General features: G+C 37.9%; 2 long non-coding RNA genes across 2 annotated transcripts; both read right to left on the bottom strand.

Annotated features, from left to right (window-relative positions):
- Positions 1-1996: 1996 nt before the first annotated feature.
- Positions 1997-2877, bottom strand: LOC127535043 (uncharacterized). The gene is made up of 3 exons (XR_007943674.1): positions 2753-2877; positions 2560-2670; positions 1997-2469 (listed from the first exon to the last, which is right to left on the bottom strand). It is a non-coding gene; the product is annotated as an uncharacterized LOC127535043 (long non-coding RNA).
- A 9723-nt stretch (positions 2878-12600) lies between these two features.
- On the bottom strand, positions 12601-14656 carry LOC127535041 (uncharacterized). Its single transcript, XR_007943672.1, has 2 exons — positions 14289-14656; positions 12601-13525 (listed from the first exon to the last, which is right to left on the bottom strand). It is a non-coding gene; the product is annotated as an uncharacterized LOC127535041 (long non-coding RNA).
- Positions 14657-15506: the final 850 nt, after the last annotated feature.

The following is a 15506-nucleotide window of genomic DNA, read 5'->3' as shown; positions in this document are numbered from 1 at the left end:
TCACTAAGCCAGCCGTCTGGACTTCCAGTAAGCTGCGTTCCTATTGGCTGTCCAGGTGGCTGCTTGGTGTTATCAGGAACACCTGAGCAGCTCAGTGTCTTCCTGCTTTATGTCTGCAGTCAAACATTTCCTCTGCTTCTCTTCACTGAACCGGGTTTGTAACCTGGCAATAGCCAGATTAATAATTGTGTAGTACTTGATAGTACTCCACAATATCAATCTGGGACCGCTCCATGTAAATCCGTTCGGAGGAAAGAGGCACGGATTGGACAATGCAATAGTATGTCCTGCCTCTGACAGGTTTGTTTTTAGCCAATCGCGGTAAACTTTAATATGTCGTCACAACGAGCGGAGCCAATTGGTTGATTAAACTCTTACCAAAACCCGTAGGTAAAAAAGCACAACCATCTTTACCATCCAGAAATGCGCAAAGCGCCTCTCGTTGTTCTTCCTTCAAAGAAGCGATAGGAGATTCAGCTAAAACTGACTTAATAGCAGCATCTACACGATCGTTGTCCTCCGTTGCCGTGTTTGTTTTGATCTACTGGCGCTTGGTGTTGTCGTCACACCCGGATATCCCACCCATTATCCCGCCCCACACACGAATACTGCTGCGTGATTGGCCGCGAACCAACTTGGTGCTGTATGAAAAGTGAAGGCGGGAGCGAAGCAAGATGGTTTCTTGAGAGATTTTTGAACTCACAAATATCGCGAGAAATCAACTTGCTGGCAAGGTTACCGGGTTTGGCTCCATTGCTTTAGTTTGTTCTTTAGGCATTGGCTTCCAGCAGTAAAATCCTCTTTAATGTGTTTTAGGGCTTTGTACTGGATAGTTGTCTTGGTAAATGTGATTCTCTGGTAAGCTGCAGGAGACTTTAGTGTTTGGGTTGTGCTCGTTTGGTTTTTGTACGGTTTCATTTGGACGACTATCTTGAGGCCTCCATGTGGTTTAGTGAGGTTTTCTGAAACAGTTCTACAAAGCAACCTGCAGCAGAAGAGACTTTGAGAGTTTTTAGGAAGTTCTGGAGACCAGACTTTAGAGCAGCACAAACATTTGTCAGCAGTTTGAGCAGGAGAAGGTGAGCTTCAGAGTAGAAATTAGAAGGAAACCTTCTTGACCTGTGTGGTGAGGTCCTGTATGAAGAGTTTAAGCAGGCTGTGAAGAGTCTGTAGTTCTTTGGTGTGGAAGCACAAGAAGAGTCGATTCATTGAAGGAGCAAACAGGAGATATTGTTGGTTCTTCTGTCGCTCTGCACTTTCCAGTTTACTTAGACTGAATATTAAGTTTGTATTTTAAATGATTTACTGTGTGAGCCCAAGAAGACTTCAATAAACTCCCTCCATCCCCTGGACACAAGAGATTTTATTACCATGTTAAATCTTTTTTTTTTAATTGTTTTTGAGTTTTAATCATAGTTTTAGCATTGTTTTCTTTCCCTCTTTGCTTGTTTAGTTTCGTCATCTGTGTGAAAGATGCTAAACAAATAAAGTTGAATTGATAAAATGAATAACTAACTCATGATTCTGACAACAGAAGTATTTTCGTTGTGATTTAAGGGTTTGTTTCATTTTTAAGGTTGGGGTTAAAGTCTTGACAGAGAAAAGAAATAAACTACATTAGAAAAAGCAATTAAATCAAAGGAAAAAAACAATATGATGAAACTAAAACAATAAACATTAAATTATATTAGACAAAATATTTAATTAGATAATTAAACAGAAGATACAAAACATGTAATTATGAAATTAAACAAATTTATACACAAATATAAAACATTAAAGATGAAATATTTTAGATAATTCAACATTTAAAAAATACAATTAAACAAGAAGAATATTAAATAGATCTTCTTTTGCAATGGAAGTCCACTATATCTCCCTCCAGTGTTCAGTGGCTTAGATAGGTAAATATATATATATATATATATATATATATATATATATATATATATATACATATATATATATATGGTATATATAATTGTTTAAGTTTCTATTTTCAAGTTGTTATTACAAAAAACTAAAAAATTTTCAAGGGCAGAACAATTTGGTGCAGTAAGAAATTGTATAGATTTGGAATCGTAGAGATAAGATGTTACATGACTTGTATGAGTTTAAATATTTTCTTTTCCCTTCAAATGTACATGTATATACAAGGCCAATGTGACTGTCCTGCAGTTTCTATGTCAAACTTCCAAATAAACATATTAATTAAAAAAAAGAAGAATATTAAATATTTATAAAATATACAAACCATTTAATTAGATTATTAAACCTTTAAAAGACAAGACATTTAATTAAAAACATTAAATGTTTAATTTGAAAATTAAATCATAAAGACAATAAAATGTTAAATAGGAATTAAACAGAAAATACAATGAAGCATTTAAAAAGAAAATTAAATATTAAAAGGTGGTAAACTGTGCGGTCGCAGTAAAAGAGATCCTTCTCAAAATACTCTCCAGGTGTCTGAAAGAAGAAAACAATGATGCTTACTAAAGTCTTTGTCTTATTGAGTGAGTAAAGGTCAGAGGTAAAATCACAGTAGGACTATTGTACCTTCAGCCGCCACAAACCATTAGACTTTTTCTGAAAAGATAATCGCGGTCTCCGGCCAGCATCGATGAGATGTTGCGGCGGCAGACCCAGCAGACGGATCATGCGTTGGAGCTGCAAACAAAACAGAACACCATGTTAGACCTGAAGCTAATCCTGTGACGGCTTCTAATGTGTTTCAGCTGCAGTAATTTACTCATTGTCCAGTATTCTGAGTCTTTGTCTGATCTGAAGAGACTATCTTGAGTCATCATCCCGGCCATCACGCACCCTAACGACCAAACGTCGATGGCCTCTAAATACGGCAGGCCCACCATGATTTCTGGAGCACTGAATGTGGAAAAAACATCAGATGAAGATGTGACACACTAGACAGTAAGGAGATAGCGCTGAATTCAAGATTTCTCAATCTTTAAAATGTATCAGTATTTCCTACCTATATTCAGGTACTTGGAGTAGCTTTCCTGCTTTGGCTTTGGACCTGTACTTGGCCAAACCAAAGTCAATCAGCTTGGCTTTGAAGGACTGCTTCACGCGATCCACCATCGTGATGTTATCCTCCTTCACATCACAGTGGATTATGCCAGCACTCTTTGTTGCATTCAAAGCTACAGCCAGCTGCAAGTAACAACATTTATCAGGAGTTTGTTCAAGAAATGTGTCACATGACAATAAAAGTAGAAGTTGTAAAGGTTCCTGAACCATCGATGTTGATTCTAGCACCACTGAAGGAGAAAAATATAAGGAGACAATAGAAGGTCACACCTGCTGAATAACTGTACGGACGTGTTCCATTCGCATTGGCTGTGCGAAATTCAACACATAGTCCCACAGGGTGATGTCCAATTTTTCAAACACCAGGAGCCGCTGATTTTTTTACAAAGACGTCTCCTTTGTACTCAATGATGCTGGACTCCTTTGAGTTGTGGCTCATGAGCTTTTTCAGGATTTCTGCCTGTGGAGACATAATATGTTTGCTGAGCCACATTTATTTCTATTAGGGATGGTTGAGGATACCACTGGGGGTGATTCTGTCGTCCTCATACTCACAGCTCTTCAGGTCACTGTCCTCATACTCACCGATCATCAGGTCACTGTCCTCATACTCACCGATCATCAGGTCACTGTCCTCATACTCACCAATCATCAGGTCACTGTTCTCATCAGGCAAACCTGTCAGGTTAATTCTGTTTTCTGGGTCTGCAGGCTTAACCATGATGAACTTGCTGGTGGAGGGTTTAGGTTCATCGCTAAAAAAGGAAACATACACTGTTGGGTTTACATGCGACAAGCAGAGAATGTAAACATGGAAATCAGCAAAAGTCCATATCAGTCTTTTGTCACCTGCTGGGCTGCTAATGTCTCACAACCTGTGTACAAAGTAAATAGAAACACACTTACCAACTCCTGGTGGGGGAGCTGCTGTTGAGGTAGTTTTTGGTGATGAAAGGATGGTTGAGGATACCACTGGGGGTGATTCTGTCGTCCTCATCCCACTGAAGCATCGCCTTCAGCAGCTCGATGCACTCCCTCCTCTCATCAGCCTCTGCTGGGTTGTCCGTCTCAGAATACACCTGGTGCAGAAAACATTTGGAAAGTCCAACAGCGGTCAAATCACCTTCCACCGTCAAATGTGATTACCATAAATGAACGGGACTTTTCAGCAACTAGCTGCTGCTTCCTAAACTACCTACCGTTTTCATTTCATCCAGAGAGTCCAACCTGTAAACTGTGCGGTCGCAGTAGAAGAGATCCTTCTCAAAACACTCTCCAGGTGTCTGAAAGAAGAAAACAATGATGCTTACTAAAGTCTTTGTCTCATTGAGTGAGTAAAGGTCAGAGGTAAAATCACAGTAGGAGTATTGTACCTTCAGCTGCCACAAACCATTAGACTTTTTCTGAAAAAATAATGGTGATCTCCAGCCAGCATGGATGAGATGTTGCGGCGGCAGACCCAGCAGACGGATCATGCGTCGGAGCTGCAAACAAAACATAACACCATGTTAGACCTGAAGCTAATCCTGTGACGGCTTCTAATGTGTTTCAGCTGCAGTAATTCACTCATTGTCCAGTATTCTGAGTCTTTGTCTGATCTGAAGAGACTATCTTGAGTCATCATCCAGGCCATCACGGAGCCTAAGGACCAAACGTCGATGGCCTCTGAATACGGCAGGCCCAGGGTGATTTCTGGAGCACTGAATGTGGAAAAAACATCAAATGAAGATGTGACGCACTCGACAGTAAGGAGATAGCGCTGAATTCAAGATTTCTCAATCTTTAAAATGTATCAGTATTTCCTACCTATATTCAGGTACTTGGAGTAGCTTTCCTGCTTTGGCTTTGGACCTGTACTTGGCCAAACCAAAGTCAATGAGCTTGAACCCGAAGGACTGCTTCACGCGATCCACCATCGTGATGTTATCCTCCCTCACATCAGTGTGGATTATGCCAGCACTCTTTGTTGCATTCAAAGCAACAGCCATCTGCAAGTAACAACATTTATCAGGAGTTTGTTAAAGAAATCTGTCACATGACAATAAAAGTAGAAGTTGTAAAGGTTCCTGAACCACCGATGTTGATTCTAGCACCACTGAAGGAGAGAAATATAAGGAGACAATAGAAGGTCACACCTGCTGAATAACTGTACGGACGTGTTCCAGTCGCATTGGCTGTGCTAAATTCAACACATAGTCCCACAGGGTGATGTCCAATTTTTCAAACACCAGGAGCCACTTATTTCCTAAGAAGATGTCTCCTTTGTACTCAGTGATGTTGGACTCCTTTGGGGTGATTCTCATTAAGTCAACCTAAGCTATGTTTTCAAAGATTTTAGGGACATACTTGACCTGAAACCTGAAATATTACCGTAATGCGTCCAGTGAAAAAATTTAATGGTTTCACCTCAATGTAGCATCATGAATATTCAAGCAAATTTACAGAAAATTATATAAATCTGTTTAAAACTATATTATTTAGTAGATTATGATAAGCTATAATGGTTACCTAACTTGTATGAAAAAATATTTGAGGGAAATGGAGTGTCCTAACATGCAGCTTTCATTACCGTTGCACCTTGTTCATCGCCCTGTCATAATCACAGCGTTATTTTAAATAAAGTTATTCTTACCCATAATGCATCACAAAGAACACAAGAGGAAAGATGGCTGCAAGGTAAGATTGTTTGGCATTTTTTGATGTTGATAATCCTTAAGTTAATTGTTACATCTGTCTACTTCCACACCATAGATGATCATTACCGTAATGTGTAATATTTCATGTTCTTAAAAAAATCTTCAATTAGATAGTTTACTGTAAAGAAAGTAGTAGAGAGCTGGCACTGCTGGTTAAAATTTTTTGCTGAGTCATTATAGCATACTGCCATTTTAAGCTAGCTTAGGTAAATGTCATTCATTACCGTAATGCGTAGCTTTCATTACCGTGTAATTTGGAGGCCTGTCGCGGTAATGAAAGATAAGATTACGGTAATTAACAGTTTATTTAAAAAATAAGAAAACGTTTAGAATACATAAACTATTCATAAATGTTGTTGTTTATTACATAATGATTAAAATGTTTATTATTGTCCATATTGTTTTACTGACTTATGCCAACCGAAATTCCTCAAGAATAAAAGAAAGTGAAAAAAAGAGAGCTGCATCAAGAGCTAGGGTGGAGAAACATAGACAGAAAATTTACAGCGACCCAGTACTTCTGCAGGAGTATAGGAAAAAGAAAGAGAAAGATAGGCCTAAATAAGGGAAAGAGAATAGCAGAACACACATTTGTGAAATTGTTCCTTTTGCTCTTCACATTGTGTACGTTGTACTATAGGGCCATAACCACATCTAAACGATGTTAATAATAATGATCAATCTGTCTAGGCTGTATATTTTCATATTGTAAATGACTAAACTTTCTTCATTTTCTCCAAAGATTGTTGCAAACGAGCCTGGGAGAATCAAATTTAGAGAGGTGTCATGTTTTTGTAGTCACTTCTGTGACTGCTTCACTGCAAAGGAGTTTGTTTTCACTCACAGGAAACAAGAAGAGTCTGAAAAGATGATCAAAGTTGGAACTTGGGTCCTTGTGGACTATGATGGAGACCTGTACCCTGGCACTGTTACACAGGTAGATTTAAGACAAGTTAAAAACATAAAAAGGGAGTTAAGTGTGTAAATATCCGAAGTTCAATCAAAGGATCAAGTATCCAGCACAAATTAAACACTGGCATTACCACAATATTGGGTGAGACCTGTCACTTCCAAAGAATGCATGGTTACACCCATGAGTTCAGATGGTGGTCATAATCACATAATACTCAAAACAGCAAGTTCATGATCGTCAGCATTTTGCTATTTTAATGAATCTTTTTTTCCTCAATAATCCAGTTTGCTGGTGGCCAATATGAGGTCGATAACATGAGTTGTGCGGGTGACAACCGTTTCTACATCCCCTTCATCAAATTTGCTGGTGACAAGGTCTGGTATTATTTGGAAGACATTAAAGAAATTTGATGTGAACAATGACAAAGCCTACACACGTGGACAAATTGTTGGTACCCCTCAGTTAAAGAAGGAAAAACCCACAATTCTCACTGAAATCACTTGAAACTCACAAAAGTAACAATAAATAAAAATTTATTGAAAATTAAATAATCAAAATCAGCCATCACTTTTGAATTGTTGATTAACATAATTATTTAAAAAAACAAACTAATGAAATAGGGCTGGACAAAAATGATGGTACCCATAACTTAATATTTTGTTGCACAACCTTTTGAGGCAATCACTGCAATTAAACGATTTCTGTATTTGTCAATGAGCGTTCTGCAGCTGTCAACAGGTATTTTGGCCCACTCCTCATGAGCAAACAGCTCCAGTTGTCTCAGGTTTGATGGGTGTCTTCTCCAAATGGCATGTTTCAGCTCCTTCCACATATGTTCAATGGGATTCAGATCTGGGCTCATAGAAGGCCACTTTAGAATAGTCCAACGCTTTTCTCTCAGCCATTCTTGGGTGTTTTTGGCTGTGTGTTTTGGATCGTTGTCCTGTTGGAAGACCCATGACCTGCGACTGAGACCAAGCTTTCTGACACGAGGCAGCACATTTCTCTCCAGAATGCCTTGATAGTCTTCAGATTTCATCGTACCTTGCACACTTTCAAGACACCCTGTGCCAGATGCAGCAAAGCAGCCCCAAAACATTACTGAGCCTCCTCCATGTTTCACCGTAGGGACAGTGTTCTTTTCTTCGTATGCTTGGTTTTTGAGTCTATGAACATAGAGTTGATGTGCCTTACCAAAAAGCTCCAGTTTGGTCTCATCTGTCCAAAGGACATTCTCCCAGAAGCTTTGTGGCTTGTCAACATGCATTTTTGCAAATTCCAGTCTCGCTTTTTTATGAGTTTTATTCAGCAGTGGTGTCCTCCTTGGTCGTCTCCCGTGAAGTCCACTTTGGCTCAAACAACGACGAATGGTGCGATCTGACACTGATGTACCTTGGCCTTGGAGTTCACCTTTAATTTCTTTGGAGGTTGCTCTGGGCTCTTTGGATACAATTCGAACGATCCGTCTCTTCAATTTGTCATCAATTTTCCTCTTGCGGCCACGTCCAGGGAGGTTGGCTACTGTCCCGTGGGTCTTGAACTTCTGAATAATATGAGCCACTGTTGTCACAGGAACTTCAAGCTGTTTAGAGATGGTCTTATAGCCTTTACCTTTAAGATGTTTGTCTATAATTTTTTTTTCGGATGTCCTGGGACAATTCTCTCCTTCGCTTTCTGTTGTCCATGTTCAGTGTGGTACACACCTTTTCACCAAACAGCAGGGTGACTACTTGTCTCCCTTTAAATAGGCAGACTGACTGATTATGAGTTTGGAAACACCTGTGATGTCAATTAAATGACACACCTGAGTTAATCATGTCACTCTGGTCAAATAGTTTTCAATCTTTTATAGAGGTACCATCATTTTTGTCCAGGCCTGTTTCATTAGTTTGTTTTTTAAATAATTATGTTAATCAACAATTCAAAAGTAATGGCTGTTTTTGATTATTTAATTTTCAATAAATTTTTATTTATTGTTACTTTTGTGAGTTTCAAGTGATTTCAGTGAGAATTGTGGGTTTTTCCTTCTTTAACTGAGGGGTACCAACAATTTTGTCCACGTGTGTATGTACATACACACACACACACACACACGCCAAAGAAGAATGTATTGAACAGGAACAACAAACTATGATATGTATATATTATGCATGTACAGTCACCTCCAAAAGTATTGGAACAGCAAGTTCAATTCCTTTGTTTTTGTTGTATACTGAAGACGTTTGGGTTTCAGATAAAAGATGAATATGATACAAAAGTTCAGAGTTCCAGCTTTTATTTTGTGGTAATTACATCTAGATGTGTTAAACAACCCAGGACAGAGCACCTTTTCTTTGAGCCCACTCACTTTTCAAGTGAGCAAAAGTATTGGAACAAATATTACAGTGTCTCCCCTCCTATATGACCGACGAGGCAGGCCGCCCCGCTGGTATAGGCCACCGCCTCACTACAATTTTGCAGAAATTGCCGCCTCACTGGTCTGCGCCCCCCCCCCCCCCAAAAAAAAAAAAAAAAAAAAAAAAAGGAAAGCACCAAGCCACCGGAGCTGTCATTTTTAACTCTGCGGGTCCGCCGGCTGCTCTCCCCCGGTCTCCCCCGCTAGCTGGTCGGCTAACACCTGCCGCTGCTCGTCTGCCCGGGTCTGGAGGTGACTGTATATAGTTGCTTGTTAATAGATTGGGGAGTTTAGGAGTAGATGGCAATTCATTTTATTGTTTATGTGTAATTAAAATAGTTAAATTATGAAGTGTTCATTTCTGAAACATTGTTATTCATTACCGTTACATTTTTTCATTACCGCAATTTACATTTTTTGATGAATTTTTACAGTTACATTAATTAATTATTCATAATGTCTAATATTTTAATTAAATATGAAAGAGCCTGTTCACTGCTGTGTTATCGTTTTTTCAATGTAATGTTTATAAACAAAATCACAATGAAAATCGATGTAAAAAATTGTTTCCATGTTACAGAGATGAAATAAATGTTTGTACAAAAATAATATGATTTGTTCGTAATAAATATTTTTTTGTGGTACCCACCACCCTTCATCACAAGAAAGTCTTTGTTGTCAAAAAAAGGCCAAAAAAAGTTTTGTTCATTCATATTTCATAATTACAAATGTGTTACGGTAATGAATTTATTTCCTCAAAGTCTCAAGAAAAACGTCTGAAAATACCTAAAAAATGTGAATATAGTTTATAATTTCAAACTGAATATTGACATGAGATCCTATTTTAGAAAAAGGGGAGGAAAAATTGTGTAATTAATGTTTTTCCAATTTCGCTATAAGTTGTACCATGTTCGTGAGAATCACCCTTTGAGTTGTGGCTCATGAGCTTTTTCAGGATTTTCGCCTGTGGAGACGTAATATGTTTGCTGAGCCACATACTCCAATCGGTTCTTCTTAACAACTAAAAAGTACATAACATGACCAGTACCACTACTGAGAATCTTGTAGTGGTACTTCCTCTTGTTGTTGTGGAAAGGTTGATGAGTTTAATCTCGATGTCCTGCAAATTTCAAGTCCCATTGTCCTTTTGAAATCCGTTAATACACTGTGCAGAAGTGTCTGCACACTGACACAGTCTCAGCACCTCGTTTAAGTGTAAACAAATGCAATGAAGCAATTGAAGAATGTGTATTTGTAGTTGCCTAGCAACACATACCATGTGACATGTTGGATGCCGCAAGGCATTGCTGGGTATTCGGGGCCGCACAGCAGAGTGTTTGGTGGATGCCGCTAGAAGTAAGCTGAGAAATAAAGAGTTCCTACGTGCACCTTACGTAAACCACTGAATATTGCTCTTAGACACATGTACAGCAATGATGTAATGTAGTTATTTTTTTAAACAACCCGTTACGGTTCAGCGGCCCGCAGGCGGGCCGTTTTAAGATCTACATAAGCATTTTTCAAAATTGAACGAAGCTGCAAACTCGATGATACAAACACTATACACCCATGGAAAGCTTAGATTCTCATGAATCCGCCGGTATAAACCACTTTCAGTTGTCCAACAAACAACAAATCACGTAAACGTGTACAACTCACCTCTGAAGGCTTATAACTGGTCACAGATGAAAATATTCCACAAAAAACGGCCATAATCCAAGCTATCATCCAGACAAAACAAGCCAGTATAATATTTTGTCCAAAACATGTCTTGAAATCAGTAAATAATCCACAAATAGCTCGGCTTCGGCACGTCGCGATGCGCGTTCCATACTCTCTGTATATCTCTTCATACCTTTATGTAAGTTTATGTACAACATTTTTTTAGCGAACTACATCTCTCAAATGGCTGCTGAACGCTAACCTTTTGATTGACACCTCATTTCAACCAATCAAGTGACTTTGGTGGGCCTTCCGTGGCCAAACAGCCAACCGTTGTCGATGGTGACAAAAGTGGACGGGACTTATTTCCCAAGTAACTGCTGAGCAAATCACGTCGGAGCTCATTGGCTACAAGACTTGTCAGTCTTGTAGCCAAGGAGCCTGCTCTAATAGCAGGCTATAAAAGACTGTGAAGTTCACACCTCTGCTCCGGGCTGCAGCAGCGTGAGAGGCACAGGTCCGTGTATATTTTGGTAATTGGATTTTCCGTTGTAAAGCAGGTATTGAAAAACAAAAAACGAATGGTTATTTGATTTTCGTTTTCAAAGGCAAAAATTAAAATTGAAATACAAGGCTTTTTTTTCCTTTTCACGATCAAAAAGGGATATACCAATTTTAAAAAAATGCTTTGATTTTCATTTTTTATTTACAAAAACAAAAAATAAAATAAGTAAGAGACAGAAACGAAATAAGACAAGTTTTGCATTTTCTGAGACCGGAAGTGGTCATCAGCAAGGGTGGAGCCGTGATTGGTCAGACTGAATCAGAGCCGAGGACTCTCTGTCCCGCCCACATTTACCGGCTTCTGCGGTTTATGGACGCTTCTACCGCTGCTGCTAACAACGTTAGCTTCCAAAAGTGGAGATAAACTCTACAGGTAAGTGTTAAAGTCAACTTTGTAACGAGTTGCACTCTTCTCTACTTCTGGACAATATCACATATAAAGCAGTGAAGTTACTGTAAGTTACCATCAGACTGTAACCTCTGATATAAACATGTTCTAACATCGTGTTTTAAAGTTGTTCTGCAAATCTCAATTTATGTTTCCTAACTTTGTGTTTACATTGAGGCTAATCCCAGTTAGTCAATGTTATCTATTAGGTGTAGGTCACAGCTGATCAATTATAATAGATCAGTCATAAGGGAAACTGCTGTTTCGAGGTGCAGTTCATTTATGATCAACAGATAGAAATTAATCTATGTTAACGTTCCTCCACAGAACTTTGTTACTGATAAATGTTAATCTCTCAGTTCAATAAATGAAGAACAATTCAGTTCTGAGTTACTATCTCTGTTCTTTGTTTCAGACATTTTTTTCTCTACAACAGTGTACGGTCAGATAACTGTGGAGCTCATGTTAATGCTAATGATACATTAGAATAAAAATAATAAACTTTATTGTCCATCTAAGGCAGTAAAATACTCTTTGGCCTCAACCAGGAAAACAAACATTTCTATAAGATTAGAAAGTAGGACAAAATACAACACTCTGTTGTGTTTCATTCATACCCTGATGTGTTCACTCTGATAAATTAAAGTTCCAGCAGTTGGACTGAAAGAACCTTGGAGATCTTCTTTTCACTGTTCGTGTCTTTTCCTTCCAGCCTTGGTCTGGATCATTGGGAACATCTGATCTGATGGACTGAGAGCTACAGAGAACATGAACATCTACCTGTGGTTGTCTGAACAGTCTTCTCTCCATCACTGTGAGGAAGAGCAGCACTGATGTTCTCCTCATCCTTCCATTAAGAATAATGCTGCAGATTAAGCTCCTCTCTTCATAATACAACTTGTCTTGTGACTGTTCAGTTTTTACACTTCACTGTCAGCAACACATTATTTATTTCATCCATTTATTATGTGTTTACACATCTTTACAGTTCACAATTGTTAAATAATGCAGTTTTTAAATGTGCAGTGAAGGAAATAATGAAGCTCTTGACCTGAATGTGTTGATGTTTTAATGCTATGTATCTGTTACAAATAACATTGACTTTTTATATTGTACAGGGTTTCTGCAGATATCAGTCAATTTTAATGCTATACTGTAAAAATTTTAATGCCACGACCATGAACTCAAATTACATGGGTTTGGGTTTTTTTTGTAAAAGATTATTTTTATATGAAAACCCTACATTTGACTATTTCTGAATCTGGGAACCACCCCTGAACACCAATGGGCTGCAGTCATTCTCTGAAATCCACGTTTTTGAGCCATTTTTGCTTGAATTTGTGTTTCCCCATTTCCCAGCCACTTTAAAAACATGCAGTTTTTGGAAATTGTACCCAACCGGCTGGAACAATTATCTCAATGCTTTGGCATGTTTATGCAGATGCACATATCTGACAAATTGCAGTCTATAAATATATTTTATTGTCAATTATTTTCTTGAAAACTGCAGAAAGAAATTTTAATGCCACAGATAATCATATTTAATGATTTTAATGCCATTTAAGGCCTTAATTTTTGCAAAATCAACTTAATGACTATTAATGCTCTGCAGAAACCCTGTTGTATTTCTGCTACAGCAGCAGAGATGAAGTTAAAGGTGATAAATAGAATCTGTGAATACTAAGAACAGAGAATAATAAACTGCTGAAAGAATTGGTCTTTCCTTCTGTCAGTGAAAGCTAAACAGGAAGTGGTTCACTGAGGATGTCGTCCATTCAGTCTCCTTCTTCACAACCAGATGAGGTTTTCCTTCTGTTGGCTTCACTCAGAAGATCCTCACAGTGAACATGAGACACCTGAGATGAAGAGAGATGTCACAGTATCAGCATCAACAGCAGAGGTTCATTTTAAAGTATCTCTGGAAAGGTTTTCTATTTCATATAGTTTTCCAAGCACTGAACGACAGAAAGACCTGTAGTCACTTTAGCTTTAGGAGAGGATTTTATTATCCAGCTTATCTGTGCTGCAATTTAAATGTATTAACTGTAGTGTTCATCATTATTTTGGACATATTCTGGGAGGTTATTTTTCTAATCTGCACTAAGATGTACTACAACATGTGAATCAGTCATTAAACAATGTTAATGACTAGAGAGTAGATTTACTGTTTTCTCCAGTTTAACTTCAGAGACTCAGCAGATATTTAGGACTACTAACAACACAGAACCTTAACCTTACTGTTTGAATCACATTTAGGTTTTCTAAACGTTACATTAATGTGAACCAGCGTCTCCACACAGTTTTATTAACTAAATGTACCACATTACACTAACACAACACACTTCAGCTGTTTCCATGAAACACAATGCAAACATCGTTAGCTTAATGCTACATTAGGTTTAATCAGGCTACGACTGAGCAGCTCGCTCGGTTAGCATCACTAATTTATATTAATGGGAATATTTAGTGGATGCTAACTCTCTTCTCTGGTCAATACACAAAGAAATAAACTCCACCAACATCTGGACTGCATGGCACACATTATATCTGACACGAAAGTTGCATATGAAGTGCATTAAAAGCGGCACCGGTAAGAAAATAAACATTTAGCCTACTTACCGAACTTTCAGCGTCTGCTGGTAGAATCAGCCGGAGATAGCAAAATGGTTAAAACAAGCCAACAGGCAGGAAAAGTGTCTGTAGAAAAGGTTCTGCTTCTTCACCGATAAACCACCAGTGACCATATCAGAATTAATCCAATCCAGGAGAGCAGAGTCTCGGCTACATCCTCCAGACTGTCAGTCATTCCAGACAAACTGTCAATCAGGTAACCACGCCCCCTTGCGTCACAAAACTTAATAAATGAAAAATCGATATTGATTTATTTTAAGATCGGCCACTTGATATTTCATTTTGACCATAAAAACTAACAAAAAAAACCCCATTTATTTACAGTCTATGCACCGTACTCTGTTTGGCTCCACCCTTGCTGATGACAACTTCCGGTCTCAGAAAACGAAAAATGTATCCCACACAAAATCTGTGAAAACTCTTGAGATAATGAGAACCTTAAAGGTTATCGATGCCTAAAATGTTTATGGTTAAAAGAGAATGTTATATATATTATAATGAATTGTACCTTGGAATTAGGCATATATGCCTATTTGTTGTCTTTTTTTCTTTTTTTGTTTTTGTTGTTCCTTTTTCTTTCTCCCTTTAAACTTATTTGCAAGCTTGTATGCTATGTGTATGCATTGTAATGGGAAAATGACAAGTCTATGTAAATACAATGCAATGTAAATAAAGGAAAAAAAAAAAAAAAAAAAAAAAAAAAAAAAAACGTACCTTGGTCCTTTAGCTGTGCCAGGCATTAAAATGAACAAGGAATTGGAGAAAACGAGGGTGGTCTAATATTTTTTTCCATGACTGTATAGTGCAGTTAAATAAATTTGGATAAAACACATTTTTTTCCTCAAGACTATTATTATTACGTATATACGGGTTTTGCAATTCACACTAGTGACAGATGTCAATGAAGTTCACAGATAAGATGTTATTTCCCCAAACATAAAACCACATTCTCACCAACCTGTGATTGGGCAAATATTTGATCAACTGGTATCTGTATATTTTGGTCAATAAGTAACAAGAAATAGCAGTACAAAAGGTATTTAAATATTTAAAATCATTCATAAAGAGCTCTGCTTGTTGAAATCTGTACTGATCAAATAAAAGATATTATTTTAATCAACTCACTCATCATTTTGGTTAGCGACCTGGGTCAGTTTTGGGATTGATTACAAAGATGACAAATATTAAATCTTCCACATGTCCATA

This window comes from Acanthochromis polyacanthus, chromosome 8 (assembly GCF_021347895.1).
Source record: "Acanthochromis polyacanthus isolate Apoly-LR-REF ecotype Palm Island chromosome 8, KAUST_Apoly_ChrSc, whole genome shotgun sequence".
Lineage (NCBI taxonomy): Eukaryota > Metazoa > Chordata > Actinopteri > Pomacentridae > Acanthochromis > Acanthochromis polyacanthus.
This window is presented reverse-complemented; position numbering and strand designations above follow the sequence as displayed.